The sequence below is a fragment of the Pteropus alecto genome, unplaced genomic scaffold (assembly GCF_000325575.1).
Source record: "Pteropus alecto unplaced genomic scaffold, ASM32557v1 scaffold92, whole genome shotgun sequence".
Lineage (NCBI taxonomy): Eukaryota > Metazoa > Chordata > Mammalia > Chiroptera > Pteropodidae > Pteropus > Pteropus alecto.
This window is the reverse complement of record NW_006432447.1, coordinates 10,993,175-11,015,331: the sequence shown is the minus strand read 5'-3', so window position 1 is coordinate 11,015,331 and position 22,157 is coordinate 10,993,175. Positions and strand designations below refer to the sequence as shown.

Here is a 22,157-nt window from a genome sequence, read left to right as displayed (position 1 = left end):
GGGGGGCGGGAAGCTGCCTGAGACAGCAATACACTGGGCAGAGGTACTGAAGCTGCACATTTTATAAACAATTTTTGTGGTTCTTGGGTCCTTACTGATTCTCCTTTCAGCTTTATCAGACGTGATTTTGTTTTGAAAACAGAGACCTTACACACAGTTCCTTTTATTCTTTTTTTTTTCTTTTTTAGGACAAATTATTTATCATATCAATAGGGTACATTATATTAGGACGGCTTTCACAAACTAAGAAGAGAATTTAAAAAAACAGTTACTTCATCCCAGCATGTTTGGTAATAATCAAAGATGAAAAGCGATCTCAAGAGGAAACGGACCGAATAACTTATATACATATTTATAATGGAGTACTATGCAACAATAAGAATGAGAAACTCTATACATTGACTTGGAAAACGACAGGAAATACTGTAAGGTGGAAAAAGCAAAGTGATGAACAATATGATAATATGCTGCTATGTGTCTAAAAACGGCAGACACATGCCTATGTGCGTTGGTGTATGCATCAAATATCCCTGGGAGAACACACCTGTGGGGAAGGGAACTGAGTGACAGGCAGGGGCCGGGATGGGGAGAAAGACTTCTTCCTGTATAATCTTTTACTGTTCAGCTTTATTAAGATACTACACATTTAAATGAACACTTACTTAAAATTTTTCTTTAAGTAGGTATGAATATTTGACAAAACTCTTCATATGAAAAGCACAAAGGCTAATTTTAACACCCTCTCTCCCCCCACCCTCCGCACCCACACACACTTTACAATTTCCAGGGCCCTTGAACAAGGCTGCCAAGTGGTAGCAGTAGCATCATCCTCCCTGTCAGGTCATTTAAAGTATCTCTCAGTGAAGAGTTGCTGCCTTCTCTCTTGGGTCTGCTTTGCCTCTCTCAGTCCTTCACCCTAAATGTCCTGAGCTCAGTGGCCACTGTAAAATACTCCCACTGCCTAACAATACTTAGCTACTTTCCTTTTTTTTGGAGGCAATGTGAAACTAGGATGGTTTCTTCCCAGAAAGTGGTGCTGGAATCAGCCTTAAAGGAAAAAGCAAAACTATGAAATTGTACAGTCAAACAGCACTACCTACAAATCCTGCTTTTGTGGTCTGTATTACTATAAAAAAAATGAATCAATAGACTAAAGAAAACAAGAAAGAAAGAAAAGAGAGAGGGAGAAAAAACCTTCACTCCAATGGGCTTTTCCTTCTCCTCCGACACGGTACAGCTAATATGACAGGACAAACAGGGTGGGCTACAGCGAATAAGTTGTAATTCATGCCTTAGAATTGTTTCTCGTACACCTTAAAGATATGTGCAAGGGAGGAATATGCTCTGCATCTCCTATATTTCCTAGTACCATACAAGTATCATGCTCTCCCTACATAAACCAGCATATGGCTACAGAGATAGGGCCGCTTCCCAAAGGTCACCTGCAATGGAGAGAAAATTCAGCAGAAATTCCAAACAAAATAATGATAACCATGAAACATCTTACTTCTTCATACAAAGACAAAAATAAACTCCAAAATAAAATTCTTAAATGTAATTACCAAGTTTTTTTAAATACCCCATTAACCCAATATTATCTAAAACATGCAGGAGAAATAACGAGTATTCCAAAAATTCTTAAACAAGAAAAAAAATCCACCTAGCTGTTTTATGAAACCATCAGTTGAAATAATATTCAATTGTTATTACCAAAAAATTACCAAAAAAGAATGTTGCTAACCTGAAATACAGATAGATTTTGAAAACAGTCCTTCACATATCACATATACTTAGAGCTGGTATTAAACCAACTAGTAGAATGATTACCAAATCCAGGTCTAGCAAATACATATAAATCCAGATTTAACTAAAAATTAAGTGGGGACTTACTCTATATCTTACTTACCCTATACAAGATGCTTTCACATCCAATGTCTCATCAAATCCTTGCCGCATAATTCTGTCAGGCAGGTATTATTATTCTCATTTTGCAAAGGAGAAAACTGAACCTAAAATACAGTGAAGACTCACCTGGGGTAATTTTCTTTTCTATTCTTTAATGTCGACAGATATTAATTAAACTGCATTTTGACAGAATACTAATAATGCAAGCAGGTTTCTTCATTTGCTGATACAGAAAGTCTCTCTATAACTTGTTTTAATAGAAACAGAATTTTTATGTGCTTTTTTAAAATATAAGTGAACAAATCAAATAAGGAGGGAAGAGGAAAAAAAACAAAAGGGGATCAATAAGAAATAATATTTGATTTAAAGGTTCCTCCTCTATTCTATATATCTTTTTCTAAATTCAAATCAATTATATTTAGCCATTAATGTCTGTGCTGACAAACGTGCTGACACGGATCTAAGTACGAAATGGGTTCCTACACTCAAAGATCTCATAATTTAGGAAAGGAGACAGACCTACAAATAAAAAATTACCATATAATTTCACGAGTATGAGAGTTAAAAACGAAATGGTAATCCAGTCAAAGAAGGGAATGGATCTTCCTGGGAGGGTGCTCAGGGAGGACCGCCTCTGCTAGGATGTGACATCTGGGCAGAGGAATGGGAACTGGCCAGGATGAGAAGTTCAGGCAGAAGCATTAATGTAAAAATACAGGCCCTATCCTACTACCTGCATTTATAGAATAAAAAGTACAAACTGACTTGACTAGACTATACATCTCAGAAAATGAGGTAACCAAATGTACACCGAGAGTAAGCAGAAAAAGAGATAAAGATGGTTCCAACATGTCTTGCTTAGATCATATAAAAAAATGCCAGTAATGACACGGAATCTACGAGAAGAGAAGAAGACTTAAGGAGAAAATGATGAATAACACTTGGGACATGCTGAACTTTGGGTAACTGTAAGAGAGTTTCACGAGGCATAAAAAGTGACTCAAGTTTAGGAGAGATGGTGGGTTTCACAGATCTGAGAAGCAGTCCCTCAGGGAGTTTATAAGAGCATAAATTGTTTCTTATTCTAGGTTCAATTTCTTAGACATGAACAGAGGCTGAAGAAGGCTGTTTTTTTCAAAAGCAAAATCACTGGATTGTGGCGAAGGCCCTAGGAGTTTAAGAAAACATTACACTAGAGCTCTTTTTTATAATAGTTCTGATCAAAACAAAGAGATATGATCAGCAACAGTCCTATTCATACATTTGTTGAACTACAGATCTACAGATAGAATAAATAACAATTAGGAGACTTTCAAACACAGCTGCTCCCAATACTGGCTCTTTCCGCAGTAGTTGAGGGAGAGCCATTGTTTTCTCTCAGCCACAAGTATTCATGCACTTGGAGCGCTCCCTCAAATTTGGGTGTTCTTCCATCTACTCATGAAATCTTGCCTGTCTTCAAAAGGAGGGAAACAAAAATAGGAACCTATGAGGTTACTTCCTCAAATTAAATGGAGAAATAATCAAAAGCATACTCTAACCCACATTAAATATTTTTTAGACTAAATAAAGGGATGAAATAGGAGCATTTATCACAGAAGAGCACAGTTCTAGGTTCTGAGAGAAGCCAAACCAGGCAAATTCTGGCTGGAAGAATACAATTCTAAATTAAGAGTCCTGTGACTCTTATTTGCCCTTGGGCAAGTCACCTCCCACGCTATTTCTCCATCTGTAGAGAGAGGTCTCTACCATCCTGAGACTCCCTGAGAGCCTAGGTGAGGTAACATGCAGGCCTTACTTAGAGGGTTTAGGGAGAAGGGTGGAAACAAAGCCCAGGACCTTGGGGTTACTCGTTGGGTCCCACACAGCAATCCAAGCATAACCACAACCCACTTGCTCCTTTAAGACTCCAGCACGGAGTACCCTCATACTCACATACTTCCTAGTCCTCCAAGATTTGAGGACAGTGGAAATTCCCCTCCTGCCTAGGACAGGAAACTGGGAAGGCAGAAGAGTTTGCTATCCCTGGTCAGGAAAACAACACATCAATGGCAACCAGAGAAATAGAAGATGTTGGCAAATGTATCTGTGCACAGAGAAATCAGAACAAGAGCCAAGGGCTGCAGTTCAAAACGGTGAGATTTTAGAGGCCTTTTTAAAAAGTTAAGAATGACTGCAAAGTGAATTTGCATATCTAAGGTGATTCCCAGGGTGTCTGAAGACTTTATCAAGAGGCTCTGACTCTTGCCTATCTTCTTAGGAGCCTTTTCAGGATTTGAAAACATGTTACCTTTATGGAAAGACCACCACAACGGGATACTAAACTCTAGTTTTCAGGAATCTACAAATCTCATTCCAGCAGTATCTAAACGCTCTGAGGCAAGTCCTGGTGAAAGGCAGTTTCTGTCCTGGTCCCGGACTCCCGTCTCCTCCGCCTTCCTAAGCAACTTGCTTTCCTAGTTATCCCCCAGCCCTTGCTTATCTCCACCATCTCCATCTGGCCCTCAGCATTAAAAAAGTGCTCAAGCCTCTCCCATCTATTCCTTTTAAACCTGTCCTCAAAATCCAGCCCTCCGCAGCAGCATCCTTCCCCAAACCATTCACAACTAACCTCGAGAAAATTTCTAAACTCACAGCCTCTACTTTTTCACCGCCTACTCATTCCTCAAACTGTCACTCCATTGAAATGGATTTTTGCCAAGGTCACCCACAACTTCCAAGATACTAAATGCAATGGGTGTGCCTGAGTCCTCTTCTTATTTGATAATAATAATGGTGATACCATCCGATGTTTACTAGATACCATCCGATGTTTACTAGATACCATCCGATGTTTACTAAGCACTTTTTATATACCAAGTATGATATTCCACATGGTGCATTCTTTATCTAGTCTTCACCACAAGTTGATGAAACAGGGTTTATGATTATACTCCTTTAAAAAATTGAACCTTTGAGAAGTAAAGTACATGTTCCCGATGTCACACAATCTGTGAGTAGAGCAATTAGGACTCAAAACACAAGCTCAGCTCCGAAACCCAAGAACTCAACCACTCCAGATTGCTGCTTCCTCTCTGCAGCCTTGGACTGCAGCTCTCTGCCTGTCTCCATGCTGTCTCCTACCCTCTTCTTGGGCTCCATTTTGGGGCTACCTTTAAACACTGATGTCCCCAGGGTTCCATCGTTGGCTCCTGAGGTGCTCTCATCTAGTCCCCAGCTTCAACTATTAGGCACGGAACCAAAATCTATCTCTCAGCCAGTCTACTGACTGGTCTCTCCAAATGGTCTACTGTCTCCTCCACAGATGCCTCAAGTTCAACATTTTGTAGTCACCAGGTCTTTGTCCGCTTCTCCTGTGTATTGTGGTTTCCCCAGCGCCTAATACTGGGGCTAGCATGTGGTAGGTGCTCACTCAGCAATTACAAAATTAATTCATGTAACTTCCCTTGACCTCGGTTTCCTTGCCTGGAAAATGAAACAGCTGGAGCAGGGGAACAGAAATGTGTTACACCCTGCAAGCTGTGCCCTTTGATAAATGGTCTGTAGTCAAATAAGTGGAGACACGCTGCAAGTTGTCTTCTTGGCAATTCACACTAGATAGCATAGTAAAAGCTCTGATAATCTTTTGCTGTTGTTTTTTAAATAACGGTCTCACAAACTTATTTAACCACAGAATCTTCTTTTCCTGGAGTATCACGCCCTCTCCAAAGTGAATGGTGCTTCATGGGGTGCATGCATACTTGGCAAACACTAGATCGGCAATTCTCAGTGAGGGACAATTTGCCCCCAGAGGACATCTGACAGTCTGGAGACATTTTTAGTTGTCACAAGGAGTCAGGGGGTAAGGGGGGGTGGGCACTATTGACATCTAGTGGGTAGAGCTCAGGGATGCTGTTTAACATCCTGCAATGTACAGGACAGCGCCCCCCGCCCCTCTACTGCCCCACAACAAAGAATTATTAGCCCAAAATGTCAATAGTGCCAAGGCTGAGAACTGCTGAGCTAGACTGATCTTTATTACCACTACCAAGCAACGAAAACTTACTGAGATGCTCCAGATATAGATAATGGGACATCTCATTTAGAACAGAAACTAAGCAAAGATGCGTTCCTTTTAAACTAACAAAGAGGGTTTTATCAGAATGTTCACTACCATTCTTGGCATTCTCATTTTTGTCTTCAATTGTTTATTTCATACGTTTATTTTTAATTTTTGCATTTTATCAATATTTTATTCGCACTATATTTGTAGCATTATATTATGGGACAATAACGGGAAAAAATCACATTGGTTACTTACTTAACAAATAAAGCAAATTTAAAGGGAAATGTGACAACTGACACCTATTGTACAATCAAATGTCTTGCAAACATTCTGTGAAGGGTTTATGCTGTTCTTACTTTAAAAATAAAGTAGAGCTAAAAGAGATAACGTTAATATTTTATTTTAGTTAAAAAAATTTGTGTACAAATTTTATTTGCTTCAGAAAAAAAGGAAAAGGAAAACAAATTGCTTTAATTTATATACATCAAGGATAAAATGATAATAACTACCGAGAAGTTTCAAATTGATTTTTTCTGCTGTTCCCCATCCCTGTTCTTCCTTCACCTTAAAAATTTTTTGATTACAAATTATTTTGTTTGCTAGAATAAAAATCTGATCACTGTAGTCAAACAAGTTTCATCTCCAAGCAGTTTCAGGAGGTAATTTTAAAACATTATTTAATTTATTCTTCCAAAGAAAATCTTACTAGTTAAATAATGATATAACGATAACAATGTTAACTATAGTTAGCATTGATTGAGTGCTTGGGAAGTGCCATACAGGAAAATGTTCATTCATGACTTTATTCTAATATTTACAGGAACACCTAGAGCAGATAGTATTATTAATCCCATTTACAGAGGAGGACACTGAGGTTCAAGAAAGGGAATTATTCCTCAAAGTGACACTGCTAGGAACCTAGTAGCAGAGCCAGCCCTCTCATCTGTCTGATTTAGAGTATTTAATAGGAATAATATGGCCTTTTAATTTATTTATTTTTTTTTTTTGCTTGCGAGCAATTTAAAATTACTTATGGAGAAATGCTACCTTTCATGAAATATCAGCAAAAGACTTAATTCTGATGAGCATGGCAGAAATATTTAGAAGTCCTAGGGAGGGTGATCAAAAGAAAGTAATTTTAACTGTTTTCAAGCAGAGAGTCTTCCTATAAATTATTAGCATCTGAAACCATTCATTTACAGAAGTATGAGTCAATATGGCCCATTCCTTTGTTTTGTGAACTTGAAACAGTCACCTGGAAAGCTGACTGGGCTACTTTTAGAAAACAACTGACGGTTCCTCAAAAAATTAACCAATTTACCATAGGACCCATCAATTCCACATCTAGGTACATAGCCAAAGAGAAATGAAAGCATGTGTCCATACAAAAATGTGTACACAAATGTTCATAGTAACATTATTCACAATAGTCAAAAGGTGGAAATAACCCACATGTCCATCAACTGATGAGTGGACAAACAAAATGTGGTAGATCCATACAATGGAATATTATTCAGCCATGAAGAAGAATGAAGTCCTGTGGAGGAAACTTGAAAACATTCTGCTAAGTTAAAACAAGTGTGTTGCAAAAGACCACATATTATATGATTCCATTTATAAGAATAGTCTAGAATAGGCAAATTCAAAGAGACAGAAAGATTAGAATTTGCCAGCAACTGAGTGACTGCTAATGGACAAGGTGTTTCTTTTGGGGGATATGAAAATGTTCTGGAATTGGTGGTGATGGTTGCAGAGCTGTGAATATATTAAAAACATCTTAAAAGGCTAGATTTTATGTTTTGTGAATTATATTTCAACAAAAAAATGTACATTGGGTAACTACAAAAAAATGAACGATAAAGCTCATGTATATAACTTGAATTGGCTAAGATAAATATGCATACAATAGGATTTTGGAATTTTAAGTGGATATGCTGATTAACCATAATGATAGATCATTCACACTAAAAAATAAAAATAAATAAAACCTGTATTCTGTAGATTTAAACTCCATATACATGAAGCAAAGTTGAATAAAACCTGAAATTATGATCTAGAGGTATCTTCTAACACCTACTATCACAGTTACTCCCAATTGCTGACTTACACTGAACAACGCTGGTAAACCACCCTCCACCCCACTAGTGGAAATAACAGTGGCCCTTGCAGAGCTGATGTGGAAACCTATTATCCTCCATTTTCTGTGCTAATGTCCCTTAACTGTCACATCAATGAGAAGTCGACTGTAGGTTGTGAGAAAGTTAACTTGCTCACACAGCTGACAGTTCCTATGCCTAGAATGCTAAAATCCTAGACTTCTAATTTAGATTTCATTTTTTTTTTTTTTTGCTAAAAGATATTATATAACTTTAAGAGTCTTTTATATTCATTTAAATACAAGGGAAAAAAATGTCCTGACAGGTCCAACTGGAAGCAGTTGCAAGGATGCATCCTAAAAAATATGGTTTTTAGTATTTTCTAAGTAAGCCTCAGACACTAACGATAAAACCGAGGAAGATTTCCTGTAGCTTTATTATTGTATTTAACTTAATTTAAAGGTGTAGGTAATTCAAGTCATACAGCTCTTCACTCCACAGTCTTCATCTAATAGCCCCTGTGTTCATTCATCTTACAAATGTTTCTTGAGCACCTACAAAGTGTCAGGTATTATGTCTGGTGTTAAGAGTACAAAAGTGAATAAAAACAGAAATTGTCTCTGTATTAGAGGGTTCTTAAATCAGTGAGCAAAATAGTCATCAATAAAATGACATATATAAATGTATGCAATGAACACTATTTAAAACTTAGATAAATTTTGGCAAAGTTGAATCTTGAAGCAACCATTAGGATTCTCCAAGCATTATCTTATTGTCATGCAAGGGAAACTTATTTTATTAAAACAAGATATTAGATTTTAAAATTTTATTACATTAACGTGGAGAAATCAATCCAATTTGCTCTAGGTATGCCTAGAGATTCTAGAGAGTTCTGGAAAGTACAATGAAAAGCAATATCAAATATATAAGCAATAAAGAGTATATTCATTAATATATTTCAGTGAAAAAAGATTCATCAAGAAAGGCTGAGAGTTCGGTGAATGATAAATTAAGCAATTACAGTTCGAAGTTAATAGCAGTCTATAGATCCAATATCAGATGATAAATGACATTAGTAAAAATGGCAGAGTAGGGAACTCCAAAAAGTCTGTTCCTCCACAAAAGCATTGAATAAACTAGCAAAATTATAAAAATCAACTTTTTTGGAACTATGGAAACCACCAAAAAATTGCAGCAACCAGGGGAACACTTAATCAATAAAAACAGCTGAATCTCAGTAGGGATAGCTAGCTTCGTAGACAGTCTTATAACTAACCCTGGTTCCATCGTCTATACCCTAGCTCAGTGTGGGGCTTGAAGACAATATTCCCAGTACAGATACCATTACCAGAGGAAGCAGGAGGAGCTTTTTCTGAAAAAAATCACAGTTGTTTGTTTTGATCTGTCTGGTGGCTCAGCTCAAAGGGGCTTGGCTTAATCTCTCCTAACTTGGAACTCCACCAGTGTTGAGGTGGCTATCCAGGTGGATTTTGTCAAAAACACTTAGAAGCAAATATATTCATTCCTACTGTATGGGTCAATGAGTAACAGTTGAGGTAAACAATAAACTAACCAAAAAGCTTGGGAAGAAAGGCTGGGGAATGAGATGCTTTAGCAAATAAGGACTTTGAAAAGATGACATATTCTTGGAAATCTAGACAATCACATTCATGCACGGGGCCAAGTACATGCTGAGATAGCTCTAAACTCTCAACTCTGGCTGACCTCTGGGCAAGCAGGAAGTGAAGGCTAAGGCAGAACCAAAAATTTCTGTCCAACTGCTAACTGACCATTAAGCTAACAGAAGAGAGATGTCAATGGCCACACATGACAAAGAATACAGACTTTACAAAATTAGTATAGAAAAGTCACTAAAAAAAACAACAGCAACTACAGCAGGCAGCAACAAACCCTAGGGAGTAGAGAATCTAATTTCCAGTGTTGCCACATTATATTAAAAATGTCTAGTTTCCAACGACAACAAAAAAATTAAACAGCATGTAAAGAAACAAGAAAGTATGGTCCATATACAGGGGGAAAAGGCAATTAATAAAAGCTTTCCCTGAGAAAGACCTCACTTTGGACTCACGAGACAAAGACTTTAAACCAACTATTTAAAATGTGCTCAAAGAACTAAAAGGCACCATGTACAAAGAACTATAAAAGAATTTATGACAATGATGTCTCATCAACTATAGATTATCAATAAGTGGAAACTTTTTTTAATGAGATGAACAGAAATCTGGATTTCAAAAGTACAATAATTGAAATGAAATTTTCACTTGAGGGGCTCAATATCAGATTTGAGCAGGAAGAAGAAAGAATCAGCAAACTTTAAAGTAGGTCAGTTGATATTATCCAGTCTGAGGAACAGAAAGGAAAAAAAAAAAAAACCATAGAAACTAAGAGACATCTGAGACACCACCGATCATACCAACATATGCATAATGGGAATCCCAGAAAGAAAGAGAAAGGAGCAGAAAGAACATCTGAAGAAGTAATGACTGAAAACTCCCCAAATTTGATGAAAAACAAGAAGTGATGTTTTACTTAAGGGCAAAACTAAAGAAGTGGTGTGTGAAGCAACTGAACAAAGCCCCATGCCACTGGGTATTTCGACACAGAAAGAGCAAGAGTTTAAAAGAACAGAATTCCCTGTGAGTAAAAGTCCAGTGCAACGTGAATGCTGTGGTAGGTCTAACAGCACTATATGTTAAACATCCTCCAGATAACAAGAAGGAGTAGACAAAAATCCAGGCCTCCATCCATGCAACCCTGGCCACTCTCACCGGCCTTTAGTCTTCTGTCCTCTTGCTGCACTTCTGTTCGTTTCACAGCTGTGAGATGCTGACTCCTGGGTCTTCCCTGTTCCTCCTAGCCAATTACCTGATGTGACACACCCCTCCTGCAGACCAGCTGCCTGCCTCAACCCCCAACTCCAAATCATCAGGGTGGTGAGCAGCCACTGTTATGGACTGAGGTCTGTTTATTCCTTCAGCAAGGGGCAATGGGCTGCTACCCTCCATGCTACAGGGTGTCTGACCCGCCTGGACTGGCCTGGGACTCCAACACAAATCACATTTCAATCACTGATTGGAGGAAGGAGGTGGGAGGTGAGCTTCTTTTGAGCACTTACAATATTTTATTATACTTAATGATCTTCTAAATTCATTCTTAGAAAGTGATCATTATAATTTAAATATTTATTGTAGAAAGGTTACTGATTTCTCCAATAAACCCTTTTCTACTTTTACAGCAGGTAGCAATAGGGAAATCAAGTTTCTATATGCAAACTTTTGCCTCCAGAAGCTTTATGTTTGTCCAAAGTATTAATGAATGCCTTAATGGAGGAGGGATGAAGGCAAGGTTGTCTTTAATTAAACCCCATACTTTGATTACTCCTTCTTGAGGTAGCATCTTTAGCAGTCTCTAAATAAAAGGTTATTCTTTCCTAAACATAACATTTTATTTTAATTATTATGGACTAAGAAAGGATTGTGTCCATTCATAGGTATAACATTTCATTGGCCCACTATCAATTATGATTTTCCTATTGACAGAAATATGCCTGCAGGATATATTTCAATAGCATCTAATACCAGTTTCTAAGTCTTCAGTTTAACATATCATACTATTAACAATACATGCATAGGAATATCCACCTCCCAAATGTGGCCCCCTCTATAGCTATATTTGGTGGAGTTAATGAGATCTTAGGAATGAGTTCTTTTGACAAAGGAAGTAATCTTTTGAGAGTTAAGAGACACAATACATTATCAACAAAGTTCCATCCAATTAGAAAAGCATGAAGACATTTCACATCTTTTCAGTTATCATTTTTAGATGATTTTAAACTTTCAGAATTTTTAAAAAGTTTAAGGGGGGTTATATGCTTAAAATAGGTTTTGACTTAGCATTTTTATTATAAACTCTAAATTGCAGTGCTGAATTCTGAATACTAAAATTCTGCCTGAATAAGTTTTAACATAACAAAAACTGCAGAGCCAAATTCTTCCTGCAGCAAAGATTCTTCTTCGCAGAAATTAATTTTAAAAGTTTATAACTATTAAAAAGCATTCTTCCACTGTGCCACAAATTTAAAACAGCTTTTGTTGTATCACATTCTTTTTAAATAGTTGCATGCAACTCTCTCTCTCTCTCTTTTTTTGGTCCCTGCTAAAAATATGTATAACTCAACCAACCTACTAAAATCAAAGCATTTTCAACTTTCTTTTTCCCACAGCTAAAATACAGCTTCTAGGATGAGATTCTTCCAGAGAGCTATCTTCATTCTTCCTATATTCTTAAATAGACAATATAGTTCTATTTGGACCCTTCATGATCAACTTCCTTCTGATGATTGCCTGATTAATACAAGGGGCAGTGGTAAAGGTCATGGTAAAATGATCTGAACCTGTCTTTAGACAACATTTTTTCATTCGTATAATGAATAGTGATATTCTGGGAATTTAGAACCTTGTTCTTTCAAAGTCAGTCATACTTCTATATCACATTTTTAAAAAAAAATACTGGCAGCAGTGCATCTCCTGTTTTTCTCATCCACATCCTCACCCAGCCACTAAAGAATTCTGAAAGCAGGATGAAATAAGATCTCCTCTTAGGGAAATCCGGATGTCGTTTTCCTCAAAAGAGTGTTCTCAGCGCATGTGTTCAGTGATCTTGCCATTTACTAGATATTTCATCAGCTTGCCAAGAATGGGTCTGAGAGTCACCAATTCACAGATCTCCATTAAGCAGGTAAATCACATGCCCAATATATCAGTCCCTTGACTATATTTAAAGCTTTCTTATATGATAGAAACAGATGATTAAATTAAAAATAAAACAATCTACTTGGTGCGAGGTATTTAAAAGAGAGATTATCTACAAAAGAAACTTTGTTCTGGAAGTCTCCATTTTAAAAGATATGATGAAAATAGCTAACTAGCAACTCTCTACCTATCAGGTACCAGATATCTGTTGCTATAAACATACACGTAAAAAGCAGAGGACCTGACCCCTACCCTTGGAAAAAAATTACCGTATGGGCTAGAGCCACAAATAAAACACATTAAATTTAAAGATGTTTTTAAGTCAAAATGTTAAGCATCTCTTTTTATGGCTTTGATCTATTCTGTTCTTCTCGATGAAATTCCTAATTCGAACTTTAATTAAAAGTGAGATATAATTTTAATGGCAGTTAGAAACACTAAATTTCTTCCAAATGGCAATGATAAAGGAAAATTCTAAATGTGAGATCACCAAAACAAATTTTAGGTTATGGTTTGGTGCTGAGAAATTAATATTCAAAATGTTTTATTGTATTCTCATTTAAGCAGTGGTTACAATACAGTGGTTATAAATACAACAAACTCCTATTTATTCATAGTATTTGAGGAACTGGGTAGCTTCCAGTTAAATGAAAAGTAAATCTGTTTTTTAAATAAATAAAAATGCCACACAAGCACACTTCCACTCCTGCATTCTGTCAGCATGTCCAACCTAGAAGGCTGGACCTCTCTACCCCCACCAGTAGCCAAGCCAGCGTGCAAGAGCCACGGATAGGGCTCAGAGAACTTGCTTTCTTGCTCTTACTCTCTGTCTCTAATTTACATATCTTCTTTTTAATTTGTGGTTTATCTTTCCAGTTGTTAGGATTCTCAAGAAATACAAGTTTATCATATAATCATATTAAATAATAATTAACATCTTTATTTGGAAAACCCTAGGAATTAACATAATATTATGTCATATCATCTACAAAAGAAGAAAAATACACAAGGATTAACATATCTAATAAATGCAGTTTAAAAAAGTTAAATGGTATTCTAAAGCCATATTACTAAAGAAGTAATATATTCACTGGCCTTCTGAACAAGTCTTTCTGGAATCCAGAATCCAGAATCACGTGACTCAAGTATCTATCATATTCACATGCTATAAAATGGAATATTTTTAACAGATAATAAAATAGCTAATCTATAGACAGTACATTAACAAAACATTATGGAAAAATTATTTTAATTTGTTTTAAAACACACAGGTTCTTTGCCTCACTGATTTTTCACCCACAGAGGCAATGAAGGGAAAAAAATATGTTGGTAAGAGCATATTCTGGTCACGTAAGTTTTAAACAGATGGTATATATGTGCATATATATGGGTATTAGTCATTTTATAATTTGCCTGAGTGAATTTTCAATTGATTTGCTAATACTTACACCACAGCTTCCAGAAAATGCCATTTTGAAGTTCATATTCATAGAATCTTTGTGATGAGGATGCTCAGGAAAGAACATTCATTCGTGTGCTGCTACCTGATGCAACTCTTCCTCACTCTGAGGGAAGCACTTCCAGGAAAACAGGTGCCCACTCACCCAGATTCCAAAAAAGGTCAGTCATAAAAAGCACATCTTTTTTGTAAGCCAACTATATAAGCCACAGAATTAATACTCTAAAGGAAGGCTAAATATTAAAGAGTTAAGCATACAACTTAAATAGTCACAAAAACAGCAAAAAGAATAACTCAAAAGGAAAAAAAAAGAAATTATAAGGATAAAAAAATAATTGAGATAAAAGCAAATTAATGAAACAGAAAAGGCATACAATAGAGCAACAGAGATCAACAAAGCCACAAATTGGCTGTTTAAAAAGGCTGTGAAACTGATAAACCACAGGCAAGCCTGATCAAGAAAAAAGAAAGAAACATTACTAGTAATAAAAAAACGGACAATTTCATATGTTGTGATTGTCAAAAGGTAAGAGAATATGATAAACGTTACTTCAATAAATTTGAAAACTTATGCAAAACAAGCCTCAGAACCTCAATTGCACTGTTTTCTATGAAATCATTATTTAGTAATTTAAATTCTGGCTCCAAATAAGTGAGTTCAGGTTTTTGGTTCAAAGGAATAAAACTAAAAATGTTTATCTACAATATTTAATATCTAAGTATTATGATTTGTAAATGCTCTAAATTTTTACTTAATCCAGAGTTTTCCTATTGTATTTCTATTTAGTTTTTGGGATTAGTCGCTAAATATAAAGTGACTAGAATTTAATAACTTTCTGAAACTTGACTGACATGACCCCTGTACTTTTATATTTAGTATTAACCTTGAGCCGACATATAACTGCTTTGCTCCAGGGCTAGGTAAGTGCAAGAACAATAAAGTCAAAGCACTATATAGTCGGAGAGATTTCAGTCCCTTACTATAGAGATAAACTTAGAACCAATGAGGTAAGGCAACTAGCCCAAGTTGTTATATTACCTTAGTTTTTTTCCCCCAACCCAGAAAGTCATGATAATTCTGTTCTCTGTGAAACATAATTCTGTCCCATTACCTTCAATATTAAGATAACAGGAAGCTACTGCTAAAAATCTAATGTGCATCTCTCTGTAATATACTATTTAGAATCACCATCACAGCCATTGGTATTAAGGGGAGTTTCCATACATTACGTAAAAATATTATTTTATGCACAAAAAATTTCCATTGTTTTGACACTTCTCTCCTTTCATCTTTGGTTTAAATGCCTAGACTGTAAAGTTCATGGTGACAATTTGCTCTTTCCTATAATAATCTGGCACGATTTTATAGTCTTATTTTAGCTTCTCAGATTAAGGGTACAAATGAAGATGGTGGTGAAAAATCCTCCTTTGAATCTGCAGTTATACAAAAGCTATATAAAAAGTCAAATAGCAGCACAAGTAAGAAAGAAGGAAAATATTCGGCAATCATCCAAAATTTTTGGTACATAATACTGAATTTCCAAATTATGAGACAATTGAATAATTCGCATAAGAAAACTGAAATTTAGCCTTATAGGATCAAAATATCAAGATGCAGTTCCCCTTTCGCCTAAGTTCCCAAGATGACTGCTACAATGTCTTTCATGCTACCTGATCTTTTTCAGTGTGACCTTACTACTCCCCTGTCCCAAAGTGGGGTCTTATTCCCCTTTCCTTGAATCCAGGCTTGCCTATGATTCACTTGTAACTAAAAGAATGCAGCAGAAGTGACTCAGTGTGACATCTGAGACTAGGTCAGAAGAGGCCATGCAGCTTCCACCTGGTTCTTTTGGGAGACTTGCTGTAAAGGACATTCAGCGGCCTGAGACCATCATGTTGGAAAGGCACTCAGGCCACATACAGGCACTCAGCTGAACCCTACCTTCCCATTTTCCCCCACAAACTTGACATGTGAGTGAGGAAGCCATCTTGGAAGTGGACGCTCCAGCTTCAGCCCAGTGTTCAGAGTCGCCTAGCCATTTGAGTCTTCCCAGTTGAGGTCCAGATGTCAGAAAGCAAGGACTAGCCACCCCGGATGTGTCCTATCCAAACTGCTGACCCAAAGAACCCATGATCAAAATAAAGTGGATATTATTCCATGCCACTAAGTTTAAGGTAGTTTGCTATATAGCTGTAGATAACCAGAAGAGCGTGTTTTGGCCAAAAAAACAGAAACAAAAAAAACCTAAAATTCTACATTACTGCTCAGCCTACTCATAGAACTAACTCTTTATTGGCTAGGTAGTCCGATAGACCAGAAGGCTAAAATCACTCTTCAGACCTGACCCTAACTGAAAGTCGGATCAATCCATTAGCACACAGAGGATGTCTGTCCTTAACAAGATGGGACCGTGTTCTATGCACATCCGGATTGTGAAGAACAGAAAAGGACTACATACCAGGAAAAGGCTGGGCCAGGGAAGGAAGGGCCTTTTATAGCACAGCTATCTCACTCTCCAGTCACTGCCAGGCAACCTACTAAGGAAACCAGGAGTCTCCAAGGGGCGCACAAGACAAAGAACACAGGCGAGGGGAGAGGGGCAGATAAAGAACACACGAGTTGTTCCTTTATCCTTTGAGGTACAGGATGACACATGGTTAATGTACGACCACAAAAGAGAGAAAATAATTTACCATGCAGACTTGAACACGAAAGAGAAAAAATCAAATATTTTAACTACCTTTTATTTTTCAAAATTCTGTTGATAATATATTTACATTTTAAGTCTCTAAGTAATTTGTGTCAAAATAATTGCAAACTTCATCACCAATTATTTGGATTTTTTCTCTAAATAAAAAGATGATAATTATATGAAGTACATTCATTTGGTGCCGCAATACCATGGACTCTTTTATATGGATGATATTAATCTTCTTTTAGAAATAACATATCGGATGTTCACAGCAGTATATTATTCCTGGAGTTTTGGCAGTAACAAATTCGAATGCCAAGCTGCAGAATGTATTTTTCTATCAGAAGTAGTTCCAGGAGCGACTACTTCTCTTGACCATTTGTCCACTCTACAGACCATTTTCTTATTTCCCTTTTCCAATATTTCAGGAAAGATACTTCTAGTAGATGCACAAATTAATTCACTACAGAAACCCATCAGCTTTGGCAAAACCTATAACTCAACAAGGGATATTACTTTTTCTTGATCAAAATCAGTGAGAAACAACTAGTTGAAAAGGCAAAATACTTGGTTTCTCATTGTTTTAAAAAGCTGAATAATTCCACATTCCTCATCGTTCCCCAAATTTGTCAGGTTTACTAAGTCAAGTTTACCTGTTATTTTTAGTGCTATAGTATTAAAGTACTATATAGAGATAATAATCTGCAAAAACAAAACAAAACCCAAACAAACAAATAAAAAAACAAACAAAAACTTTCGGTCAGATCAAAATACGGAATGCTTTTCAAGATTACAGGTGCCTACGAAGCATGTTTTGTTTTAACTAATTAAAAGTAATAGAAACCTTAACACACTATTTGAGATGCTCAAGAACCACTTCCTGAGGTATGAGCAAGATGGGCCTGGATTTTCTTAATGATATTTATTCCATTCCATGCTTAAATGTAAACCGAATCAGGTCTCTCTCGTTTTCTCTCTAACTTTTCCTCTTACCTCTTCTCTCTCCCTTTCACAAAGTTATGAGTGGTAGATGAGTGAACATTGTCCTTTCCCCTACATTAAACTTGGCTTGACCTCAAAAAAGAACCTTTCTAAAATAACCAGTTTTCCATAGTTCGAACGATGAATTTGAAAGGAAAAACAAAACAGCATAAACAGGATAAATCAATGAGAAGTAATTTCCTAAAGACAGAAATGAAAAATTACCTGACTAAAAAGAAGTGGTAAAATTAAAGGAAAAATATTAGAGCAGCAAAGAAACCAATCAGAGAATATATCTATATCACAGAGAAGTAACTGCTTTCAACACCATAAAAACTCATGAATTATGGAACATGGATAGCTCTAACTTGAAATATGTACTGAAAAATTTCAGAGCTTCTAATAGCAAATACACGTTGGCTTTCTCCATGTTAGGATTTGGCTAAATACTAACATAAAGCTATGTGAACGTTAATACTCAGAACTCTCACTCTCATAAATAAAAAAAGGCAAGGTGAGAATAAACATGAAGATTTCTATGAGGTCTTAAGTAACTTCTAGGCCTTGAATTAAAAGAATTAACCTCCGTCTACGGCCATGCCACCCTAAACACACTCAATCTCATCTGATCTCGGAAACTAAGCAGGGTCAGGCCTGGTTAGTACTTGGATGGGAGACCACCTAGGAAGACCTGGTGCTGTAGGCATAAAAAAAAAAAAAGAATTAACCTCACAGAAGAATGTTCACTACTGTTATGCATTGTTTGATTTATGTTAATTTTTCTTTACCACCTTATAAAAGATATGTTTTAATTGATTTATTCCAACATCCACTAATACATTAACTTTAAGCAGGTGAAATCTTCATTCCCCTAAATTAAAAGTACTGTTTTACAATTTTAAGCGATAGTTTATGAGTTTATCTTTAAATCTTTAAACCACACATATTCTCTAAATTTGGTAACAGAAGACTCTCTAACAAATTCTATAAGAAATTTTAATCATTCACTTATGCTACAGTGTAATTTCATGAAAACTTAAGATTTATCAAACTCTATTCAAAAATTAAAGATACCTGCATGTTTTAATTCAGTAAAACTGGACCGCCAGAGAAAAAAACTTGAAAATTCAAATTTATCATGGAAGTATACTAATATGTTAATAAGTAAGCTCACAATTAAATTCAACATAATAATTTTAATGATGGGTGAACTTAAGGAATATATATCTTTTGAAAACTCATCTTTCTGCTAGATAACATTAGTGTTTGAGAAAGTTAAACTGAATTAGTATACTTCGCCCTAATTCCTCTCCCAACTTTTATATATATAAATATTTCTCCATATACAAAATGTACTTTATTATCCTCATGAAAACTTTATAGACTATATGAAGATCTATGTTAGAGTTACTTTAATTTTCTCTCTAACTAAGTTCCTCCCCAACTCACAACTAAAACCATTTCTCCTAAGTAATGGCATACACCAAAAGTTCCACATTAATCAAGAAGAAAAAGCTAAATGTTGATGAAATACGGTTGAACTGCGTTTTGCAGTTACCAAATTGAAAACAGTATGACAATACATACCATGGTTGCTACAGATTCCTGGTATCAGAGGAATCTGGCAAGTCATATTGAAGAAAACATTTTAAAAAGAAAAAGATTATGGTGGATGTTACATTAATGCTATAGTCTCTATATTTCAATAATCTGAAATGAGTCATCTGTTACATTTTTACAACAAGAACAAAATTTACAGGCAGATCTTTTTTACTTCCATGAAACTCTAAATCCAGCACCTCAGGCACTCCATTCAAAACGATTATAAGTTTTGTATTGTTTTTTAGCAACATACTATTATAAAAAGGACTTCATGAAAGCTAAATTATACACATATGTATACAAATATATTTATATATTCATATTCTATTTAGTGATTGGATTTCCCATACTCAAAGCAAAGTCACTTTACATTTCGCAAAATCTCTGACAAAATTTAAACATTTTCCTTATAGTCAAATTTAAGATATTATTTCAAGCAAATGTATCAGGAAGTAGTAAACCATTAAAATATTAATTTTTTCTTTTACTAATCATAATAATTCCAGCAAGATAGGAATCCTACTTTCTAAGTGAACACATTAGTAAGCCCACAGAAGAATCTCAAAAGCTAAAGGATATAGTACACTCCTACAATCAAAATTTCAACTAATGACAGACTGAGGGGAGGGGTAATGGGGGACTAGGAGAATGGGGTAAAGGGTTAAAGAAGTACAAATCAGTAGTTGATAGATGGTCATGGGGATGGGGAGCACGGCACAAGGAATGCAGATAGCATTAATATACTGCCTAGGTGGAAAACCAGAGGTGAGAAGGAGCAATTGGGAGATCATTTTATAAACTATATAAATGTTTAATCAATGTACTGTATGCTTGAAACTAATAAAAAAAATAAATTAAAAAAAAAAAATTTCAGCTAGTAAGAAGTGCCCCGTGAGAAGGGCTGGGCTTGTTAACCAAAGGAGAGGAAGGACATTTCTGGAAAAGGGCAGAGAATACACAACTAAAGAGATAATAAGTGACTGCAGTCTGTGAGTCCCAGTCTGGCTAGAACAGAGGGTTAACAAGCAGCAGGAAAGAATCCTAAAGAAACACCAAGAACAGATGGGGAGTGTCCTGAAAACCAAGAAGATAGCAGGGCTCCTGCCTAAAAGCAAAGGGAATCGTAGAACTGTTGAGTGAAGAATTTTACAAAGTAGTGTTATAGGAGCATTAATCTGTAAATTATCTGAAAAAGCATCTGGGGGGAAGGGAGAGGGACAGGAGGCAGGGAGATTGATTCTTATAATGATCCAAGTATACAGTGACAAGAGCCTAGTACCAGCATCAAAAAAATGGGACAGACATGGGGGACAACGAGAACACAGTCAGCTAGTCTTGTGACACAAACATCTCCAGAATGGTTTTGTCTGTTTGAAAGGTTGATTTGTTTGGTTAGGAAGTACATCTTCACAGACCTAACTAGGATTCACCTCACAGTCATTAGTTATTCAGTATTGCGTATTTATTTTTTTTAAGCAAAGAAAGCAGAATAACTCAAAAAAGCAGAATAACCCAGGGGAGAGCACCTGGTCTCACAGTCAGGAGCCCACAAACCTATTTTTGGCTTTCTGAACAATGTAGCTCATTGCCTTGTACAACCAAATAGGTCTCAGTTCTCTTCAAAGAAAAATGGTAGAGCAAACTGCTATGAGTCACGAAATGTTATTGGGGTGAGGAAACAAACAAATTCAAAACTGTGAAATAAAATGCTTGGAACTAAAACTACTATACAGAATCAAACCACTCTCAAGTAATATTTTCTAAATGATACTAGAAGGACTTTCAATTTTGATGTGTTGTTTTTTTGTTGTTTTTTTTTTTTGATGAGGGTGCCGATGTCCAAACATATCAGTGTCAAATTCTCCATTTTACCTACTTAGGATCATCTTTCCATATCTGTTTTTACTTCTAAGGTTGAAATTCAATCACAATTGTGACATAATTTTGAAACATTATATGGCTATTTTAAAAAAATTGATAAGCAAAATATTTCCATAAACAAATTCAAATTAAATATTTAAATCAAAAATAATTTAAAAGTTGCACTAAACCACTGGGCAGGTTGTCTATGAGGCAAAGAAGGCATCCATATACTAGCTATACAAACAAAGGAACAAATAAATAATAACTTTCATTTCTCATGAAAATTAATCATAAAGAAGACAGTTCAGGTTTTCTTCTGCCCATTAAGTTAATATGACATGAACTCTGAGCTCAGCACCTGAAAATAACAAAAGTGCAGCTTATAGGTTATTAGCTAGTTGGGGAAGGAGGTTCTGAACTTCTGTTTCTTTAATACCTGGGTTTGTTCAAAATAAACATTGTCTAACATATGAGTTAGATTTAAATTTCCTAGAACTAGAGAGACAAATTAAGTGAATTCTAAAAATACTCTGGAACATTCTTTTTCTGCCCCTTAGTTCTGAATTGTCTCCTTATCTCCCATTAAGCTATGACATTTAAAAATTATGTAAATATAAATTAAAAATATGTTAATGTAAAATAGTAGTGAAAACTTGAGAGTCTGATAACACCTGCGTTCAAATCAAAGCTGTGCCTATTACTAACTATATAATAGGGATAATATCTCCAACACACTCTCAG

General features: G+C 35.9%; 1 protein-coding gene and 1 pseudogene across 1 annotated transcript in view; one reads left to right on the top strand and one right to left on the bottom strand.

Annotated features, from left to right (window-relative positions):
• PLCL2 (phospholipase C like 2) overlaps window positions 1-22,157 on the bottom strand; it is a 162,702-nt gene that overhangs the window by 116,214 nt on the left and 24,331 nt on the right. The window lies entirely within an intron of this gene.
• LOC112476054 lies at window positions 18,539-18,657 on the top strand (annotated as a pseudogene).